Here is a 9,536-nt window from a genome sequence, read left to right as displayed (position 1 = left end):
ACACTCAAAAGGGAGTTTAATGAAAGAATGAGTTACAAAGGTGTGGATGGGGATAAGCACCCAACAAAGGATGGTGGTATGTCCACCCTTGGACTAGCTACAGAGGAAAAGTCATTACCATGCTTGGGCCCCAAGGGACAGGGGGAATAATGCTTACCTGAATCCAGAGAGAGAGAGAGCTGTAGGTATAGAAGAAGCCACAGACTTCCAACCCATAGCCCAGCAGAGAAGGTGCTGGGGTTTAAATAGAGACCCTGACTCCATTCTTCTCCTGTCCTCCTATCTCTTGCCAGTGCAAACCCCACCAGCAAGCCAAGGGCAGAAAACGCTGTCAGTGCACCCTCACAGAAGAGCCTCTTGGGGGCGGAGGCAGGTGGCAGTGGGTCTGGAGGGCAGAGACTATCCACCACGGAAAGGGCATGTATAGCCTTTGACCTTGTATGTTTAGAACCAAGTGATATATAACCTGTTTGAAAAGTAATAAATTTTGCACACATAAAAAATAAATTAAAAATAAAACATAAAATTAGGGATTAGAGTAGATGGTTGCAATGTCTCTCCCCCCACCTCCACAGTCTATTTATTTGATGTGTGAGTTTTTCACCTAATGACAATCCAGGGCTCCACCTAGTGTCAGAGCAGTGCTTCACTGCATTCTGAGCACAGTCTCACTAGGAGGGATTCTGGGGCAGACATGCTAGCTGCCCCCAATCACTGGTGTGTAAGTAGTCTTCCCTGTGAGTTATACCCACTTGGTGAATGATCTTACCCCCTGAAAGTAGAAAGTAATTGTTTTGAGACACAGAACATTTGTTGTTATTTCTCTTAAAGAGATAGTGAAGCTTGAATTTTAATTCAATTTTGAACTAAAAAAAATGTATTTCTTGGAGAGTTTTAGAAAGATCTTACTGGAAATTCTAATTTAACTGGTTTGAGGTCTGGGACTCAGGCATTGATTTTGTGTTTGTTTCCAAAATCCACAGTGGGTGTAATGGGCCACCAGGCTGGGAGTCCCAGGTTTAAGGATTCATTGCTTCCTATGAGGTGTGTTTCCCTCACTACCCAGAATGTGCTCCTTTCACTTTAGGCAAACTAGGTTACATGTAAGACAATTTTCCACTCTCCGTGTTTTGCTCATGCCACCCACTCTGGACTGCTCATGCCTTGAATGTTTTGCCACCCCTGCCTGCATCTACTGCCACAGTTTTACCTATTATCCCTGACACTGCTTAAGGGCTACCTCCTCCAAGATTTCCCCTGCCCCTCATTTCCAAACAGCTGTCTCTTCCTTGTTTGAATTCTTGAAGATTTTAAAAATAACTTTTATTATTTTTTTCCTTAGTAGAAAATGAATATATTTATACAGTATTCTTTTTACTTATCAAATTGGCTGCAATCAAAAAGTCTGATACAGTAGTCCCCTCTTACCCATGGTTTCACTTCCCATGCTATCAATTACCTGTAGGCAACCACAGTCTGAAAACATTAATGGAAAAATCCAGACACAAACAATTGATAAGTTTTAAATTATGCACCCTTTTGAGTAGTGTGATGAAATCTTGTACCACCTGCTCCATCCCACCTGGAATGTGAATCATCCCTTTGTCTAGTATATCACCCCAAATTTTAAGAGTTTATTTTAAAAAGATAAAATATCTAGAACAATTTTGGGTTTATCCAGAAATGCAAGTGAAGTTAAATGCTAGAAAATAAATATAATTCACCACATTAACATTAAACAAGAAAGAACATATGATAATCCTAAATATGCAACAAGTAATATCCCTAATGATGGAAAAATGAGAAGCAAACCCTAAAAAAAGTTCAGGAGCAAGGAAAGTCCATTTACCTCTATTTGGTATTATAATGTATTTCTTAACTAGTGTGGTAAGACAAGAAATAACAGAGCACAAAGATAGGAGAAGCAGTAGCTGGTAAAAGTATTGGAGTGGTCTTTTTTCATAAAAATATAGTTGTCTACATTCCAATGAATCTTCAGGCAAATGATTAGTAATGAATGCAGAGCTCAGTAACATGGCTGAATAGAAGACCAATACACAAAATCAAATATACTTCTAAGCACTGGCAAAAAAGAGCTAGAAAATACAATTTTGAAAAAAAAAGTGCAGTTTACCATAACAATTAAAAAAACATAAGCTACCTCTTTCATAAGGCCTATATGCAATAAATTCCAAAACTCTATTTGATGAACATCAAGGAAGACCTATCACAGAAATACATGGTGGAAGATGTTCAATAGGAAGACTCTTTTGTGAAGTTGCCAGTTCTCCCCAATTTGACCTATAGATTCAATGTAATCTAATTCCAAATCCCATGGGATTTCCCTCCCTCAACCCTGACTAAAACTGATAAGCTGATTCTAAAATTTGTACAGATAAAACAAAAGTTGATATATAACAAAGACTCTTTTGGAGAATAAGGTAGGAAGACTTGTATCAGATTTCAAGAGTTTAATTATAAAGTCATAAGAATGAAGAGAGTGTGGTACTGATGCTGCAGTAGACAAGTGGATTCATGGAATAGTAGAGATTCCAGAAGCAGATTTATGTATTTACGGACATAATATAAAAGAGGAGTGGTGGACTTACCTGGTGGTACAGTGGATAGGAATCAGCCTGCCACTGCAGGAGACACAGGTTCAATCTCTGGTCCAGGAAGATTCCACAAGCTGTGGAGCAGCTAAGCCCGCACACCACAACCACTGAGCCTGCACTCTAGAGCTTGCGAGTCTCAACTCCTGAGCCTGACTGCCACAACTATTGATGCCCACATGCCTAGAGCCAGTGCTCTGCAACAAGAGAAGCTACCATAATGAGCTCACACACCACAACTAGAGAAAGCCTGTGCACAGCACCGAAGACCCAGCACAACCAAAAATAAATAAATAAGAAAGAGAAGTGTTATTAAACATACTATGGAAAGGAAGAATTAGTCAATAAGTGGTGCTAGGGAAATACAGGGGGGAAAAGCAGATTCCTACCCCATGGGTATATAGGAAATGCATTCTAGTTGTATTAAAGACTTGAATGGGAAAGCTGATTTTTAGACATCTAAAAGGAAAATAAAGAATAGTATCTTTATGTATTTGGGGTAGAGAAGAATTTCTTAAAACACACACACAATCTTATCCAAAACTGACAACAGAAAAGATCAACAAATTTGACTCTACTAAAATTAAAAGACTTCTATTCTTCAAAAGATCCCACAAAAGAATTTGTAGACAAACCACAAACCAAGAATAGATATTTGCAAAATATATAACTAGTGGTGTGCTTGTAAATGTTTTAAAACTGATTTTCAAGGGGAAAAAGCCATGATTTGTAGGGTTTGATGTTTACCATGGAGGAAATAATCCCACCATAGCCTATTTCAAACTACCAAAACAATGTCTTACACACAGTTTGGAAGAGATGCACAAAGTTACTCTTATGAGACCAGGCAAGCCAGCTCCAGTGCACCACTTCATACTACATTAAAGGATTTGTTTCCAGACTATATGAAGGACTTTTTCTGTATATCAATAATTAAACATCAAGCAATGCCATAGAAAGATGGGTAAGAGACATGAATAGTCATTTTACAGAAGAGAAAATGTAGAGAATAGAAATATACAAAGATTCTCCACCTTCATTAATAATCATACAAATGTTATAATTAAGATTACAATAAGAAACCATACATACTCTATAGGTGGGTTAAAATTAAGAAGTATATTAATACTAAGAAACTGCAAAGACTTGGGTCAAGAGAAACTCTTTTTATGTTGTGATAGTTTCAGATGAACAGAGAAGGGACTCAGCCATACATATACATGGATCTATTCCGCCCCCCCATCCTGTCCCATCTAGGCTGCTCCATCAAGTTCCATGTGCTATAGAGTAGGTCCTTGTTGTTTATTCATTTTAAATATAGCAGAGTGTACATGTCTATCCCAAACTCCCTAAATATCCCTCCCTCCCATCCCTCCTACTGGCAACCACAGGTTTGTTCTCTGTGAGTCCAAGAGGAACTCTTAAACAATGCTTCTGTGAGTATAAATTGGCACAACTACTCAAGAATTTAAAATTTTTATTATCTTAAAAGTTGAATATTTGAATACCCTACAATCCAGAAATATGTACTCTTTAGGTATCTATTTTAGAGGGATTTTAGCACAAGTATACCAGAAAGCACAAACATGAATGTTCATGGTAGCATTTCTATAATAGTAAAAAACAAACAAAATTCAGCCCAAATGTATCAGTCAGGGTTTGTTCAAAGAAGCAGAACCACTGTGAGAAATTAATGCAATAAGGGATTTATTATAGGGGATTTAACTGTATGCAATTCCAGAAGCTGGCTGCACTGTCTATTGAAGCTGTGGTTCCTGTATCTGATCCTAGAGCTAAAGTCCACAGGATGGGAAGACAGGATGTGAAATGGGGGGAGCAAGAACATACCAGAACCCACAAGGGTAGACTGTAATCTGCACTAGTCTTTCCCTCCTCCCAAACCCGTGGTGACATTCATTGTGGAGTTAAACACACACCTGGCCCAAGAGTTGGGGAAGCTGAAGCTGACAATATGAAAGGAATTGGGGAGCTATGGGCCTGTAGGGACTTCCTCCATATAAGGAAATATGGCCACTCCTTCCCTGCTACCTTCTTTACTGAGCACAAAATGTCTCTTTGTCTTTTCACATAACCCTAAGAGGCCCAGAGAAGTGAAGCGACCTGTGACCTATAGAAGCCTACTTTTAAGCAGTCTTTCTGCATCTTTCTGCATTTCTTCTCAAGAGAGCTCATTTCAATATTTTGGATCTGAGTATCTGCTATTCCTCCTCTCCAAAAGACATTCCTGACAGGTACTTGTGCCTGTTGCCTCTCATGACACCGTATAAGCAGGCTTAGGTAGTTTTGTAATAACAGATCTACTTACATGATTAGCCTCCAAGGAAGTTCCTCATTCCACTGTAAATAGATGTCATCGTAGGACTGATTTCCTCCCGAATAACATAATCTTATCTAAATTTGAGCAATACATCCAAATGTACATTTTATTTAAATATGAATTGCTGGCTTTGAGCTAAAGACAAATTCTCAAACCTCTGTCCAAATTTGGTACCAAATTATCCATGGTTACTCTGCAACTACTAATCTAGTGGAGGAAACACTCTTTGGCAGAAGAGGAAGTCAGTTCCCAGCCTTCATTTCTCTATTCTCAGAGACATCAGGATGAAGTTTAAATCCATTACCAAAACATAACAATAGAATTAAAATTATTTAAGGGAGAGACTAAGTCTTTGCCAATTCATTTATTTTGAGCAAAAATAATACAACAAAGTTCCAGTACTGGAAAAGAATTTGGCTAATATTCTTAAGAACAATATCACAATATGTTAACTTGAAGTGACTTTTTCTCCTTCTGTATCTAAAAGTGTTGGGCCAAGGGTAATTAATCAGAAGTTAATGCAAATTTATATTAGATGTTTTGCTGTGGCTTTAGATTTTAAATAACAAATACTTTAGTTTAAATCATTTCAGTGAGTGAAAATCTGATTCCGTAAAGTAACAAATTGGAAGTTAGTGATTTTAATTTGCAATTCTTTTCTCTGTAAAACTATTTGTCATAAAAGTCTTCACATGGTGAGTTCTGCTACTGACTTTAAAATATAATTTAACTCACCAAAATATGATTCATAGTCCAGTTTTTCAGAGATGTATTTTTTTGTACAAAGTGAGATACGTTAGTATTTCTTTCATTTCTAAATCTCTCTATTCGTTTTTGCTATTTTTACTGTAAGATAATTTTTTATAAATATGGTACTTAACTGAGTTATATTCTAATATGGTTATTATTCAGAAACCTCAAAAGAGAGAGATAGACAAAGTTCCTCCTGCAAGGGAGCCATCAATCACTAAAACCACCAGTCAACTGAACATAAGACAGTTCTACATACAAGCAATAATTGGCTGCTTTGACTTTCTCTTTCTTTACTCCTTTGGGTCTATACTTGAGGAGTTAAGGTATCTAGGTATTTGTACCTGGGTTCTGGGTACCTGCCATGAGAACTAGATTCAAGACAGAGATTAAGGTAAGGAAGTTTATTAGGACGTGCTTTTGGAATCAAACCAATCTATTGCTCTGGACTAGACCAATATTATTGTTTTGTTTATTTATTAATTTATTTTTGGCTGCACTGGGTCTTCATTGCTATGTGCTGGCTTTCTCTAGCTGCTGAGAGGGGGCCTACTCTCGAATTGCAATACATGGGCTTTTCACTGCAGTGGCTTCTCTTGTTGCTGAGTGTGGGCTGTAGACACAGGGGGATATAAGATCCAGCTGTTCCTTTCCATGTGGATATTCTCTTTTGAATATTGATGTTGGAGGATATGTGTTTATTTTAATTAAAAAAGGCAACATTTTTTAAATCGAGGGCCTATAAATATTAGTGGCTAAGCATTTTCAAAAATTTGAAATTCAATCACAATCTTCATTATCAATGAACAATTTAGAAGAACACAGCATTGTTACTGAAACAAATTTACTATATTTTCCAGACACTATCTTAAGAATTGAAAAACTAGTGGTTTTTCCTTTTTGGAAAATATGATACATTTTTTTCTCAAAGTTTCTTTCTTTTTTTTTTTTTTTTTTTTGCCTTATGTGGCCTCATAGCTCTCTCCATGCCCTGTGTACCGCTTTCCAAAATCTGTTCTTGCTGTCAGGTAGAGATATTTAGCAACAAAGAAAAATCTAAGCAGGACGCACCCAGCTTTTATATCCTGCATGGCTGAACTTTAATGAAAGTTTGAGTTTTTCCAAAATCTGGTCTTCACTGACTGGGGAGGAAAACCAGTTTGGGGAAAAAAAAATGCCTTCAGCATGTGAACCATGTAATTTTATTTGAACTCAGGAATTCCAAAAATACTTGCTTATTGAAAACACAGTTATGTTTTTGTGTTGAAACCTGTTATGGAGAAGGATAAGTGCTAGTTCTTTCCTCCACTACTTTTTCTCATAAACATAAAAAAATTAAAGACTGAGTGGCTGGGTAGAAAAATAATATGGAGGGGATAAGTCAGACCATGTCCTATCCTGAAACCTATGCCTTCCTTGGGAGATCTGTATCCATTTTGTGGGATCTACTGAGCCCCACTCAGCTTCAGATAACCCTTTCCCCCTCTGATGAGAATTCAGGGCTCCCTCTGGCCCAATCTTCAAGACTAGTTGGCTCACTGTTCTACTTGCTGACGTCAGTGTAAATGCTGTGCCAGTAGCAAGACTAGAACTTCTGGGTTCCTGCAGGGCAAACTGGCCAAGCAGAACATTTTAAGGTCTGGTCAGGTTTAAGGGGATCCAGTGTTAAGAATAATATTAATAACTAGCATTTGGGGGAATACATACTATGTGTCAGTCGCAATACTGGGTGTTTGTTGTTGTTTTTTAATGTGAATTACCTTATTTAATCCCCACAACAATCCTTTGTGGAATTTGATGCTTAGGGAAGTTTAAGAACCCAGAATTTGAAACCAATCAGCCTGTCTCCAGAACTCTTGATCTTCTTCCCTATTCTGCGAGCCCTGACATTTATTAATGGGTCTCCATGTACTAGATTGGAATCTCAGGCACCAGGGTAGCAGATGTTGTTGGTGCCCTGCTCCTGTCTCCTTGAGGCTGTACCAACTGCTGGCAACTGCACCACCTATCAGTGACCTTCTCTAGTGGTTAGAGGTCCAGCTGTGAGTATGGAGGTTGGGTGTGCGGAGATTTAATGCCTCCCAGGAGCAGCCCTTAACTAATGATTGGTAGGAGCTGGTTTATAAATCTCCAGTGCCCTTGCTTCTCAGATGCAGTAATTCAGAAGTATGGGATCTACACTGGTTCCCAGAATTCCCCAGAGGGACTAAGCACCCATTACCCATAGTGCTCATGTGCTTGAAAACACTCTCCTCGTTGGTTGTCTTCCCACTCTTGCGTATTTCCCTGTTGGCATTTCCTGATACCAACACCGAAATGAACTATTGGCATGTGTATTCTTGTTGGCTTCTAGGGGAACCAAAATGAAGACAAAGAGTAAAGGAAAGGAGGGTCTGTGAAGAAGAAGGCAGGTGGTAGAGCTGCTGCATTTCTGGAAAGATCACGGGGTTGCTTCTGTAGAAAGTAGCCTCATAGGTGGTTCCCTGCTCTTGAAGGCGACAGTGTCTTTGTGAGACATGAGAGAAAGGTTTCGAAGGATTATTGAATATTGACACACTGGATGGTTCTTTTACGGCTCAGTTGGTGGAATGTTTGTCAGAGGTCTCTTTTGCTCCACGTTTTTAAGTGTACTTTTGCCTAGCGTTTTAGTTGGAAGTGAGAGAAGCTTCCCTGGTGGCTCAGATGGTAAAAGAATTTGCGTGCAATGCAGGAGACCTGGGTTTGATCCTTGGGTTGGGAGGATCCCCTGGAGAAGGGACTAGCAACCCTCTCCAGTATTCTTGCCTGGAGAAACCCACGGACAGAGGAGCCTGGGGTCTACAGTCCATGGGGTCACAAAGAGTTGGACACAACTGAAGCAACTTAGCACAAACACACAACAGGTAAACTGTTTTTTATTTCCTTGATCATGGAAGGACGTGGGCTTAATAACAAATATATACAGGCAGTGGCCAGCTTCTTCCAATACACCTGGCTGATAGAAGATGTTTCCTTCTACCTGGTTAAAGTAAAAACCTGGAGGGAGCTCTTGCCACCTTTGTCAGTTTTCTTGTCTTTGTTACAGAGGGGACAACCTCTGAGAACAGTAATCTTGCTTGGGATTGGGAAAGTGTAGGTTGAGGGGAGAAATTGTAATGCTCCCTCCCAGAAATTGCTCTCTGATGGGAAGCAGCAGACAGTGCAGCACACAAGCAAACCCCAAGGGCCTTTCACAGGAAACAGCCTGCATTTGCTCACTTTCTAAAAATGCCCACTGAGTAGGGGAGAGTCTTCCTTGGTGAATCTTGTATTGAATGATGTGGTGCATTAATGTTGTTGAAATACTATCCAACTGCTAAAAGGTTAATTCCTTGATTCACTTTATAGATTCAACATCCTACCTAAGTGATGCAATTCCTTCTTCCCTCTCTTCCATCCACTGCTTATTAATATTTTCACATGACCTTTTGGATAGATTATCATTTCATTTTTGCTTAAGATATAAAGGATGTTATTTGCTAGGTGAATATGAAAATGCCAATTTCATTCATTTTCTTAGCAAAGCAATTTTTCTGCATGAAGGATTCATAAAAAATATTCTTAGGAATTGAAAAAAATAGTTAAGTCTGCCTGATATAAAATATGTATATTTTATTAGTGAGAAAATAAGTTTGTAGAGAGAGACTATATTCAAGTTGTTAAGTGTTTTTGTTCTGGGTTCAAGTTTTGATTCCACCACTTCCTTCTTTACTCTGAACCTTGAGCCTCTCTGAGCCTTAGTTTCTTCACTTGTAAAGTAAGGATAATAATAGCTACCTCATTCGATTGTTAGGATGATAAACATTAAGTATTATAAA

Source organism: Oryx dammah, unplaced genomic scaffold (genome assembly GCF_014754425.2).
Source record: "Oryx dammah isolate SB20612 unplaced genomic scaffold, SCBI_Odam_1.1 HiC_scaffold_11050, whole genome shotgun sequence".
Classification (NCBI taxonomy): Eukaryota; Metazoa; Chordata; class Mammalia; order Artiodactyla; family Bovidae; genus Oryx; species Oryx dammah.
This window is presented reverse-complemented; position numbering follows the sequence as displayed.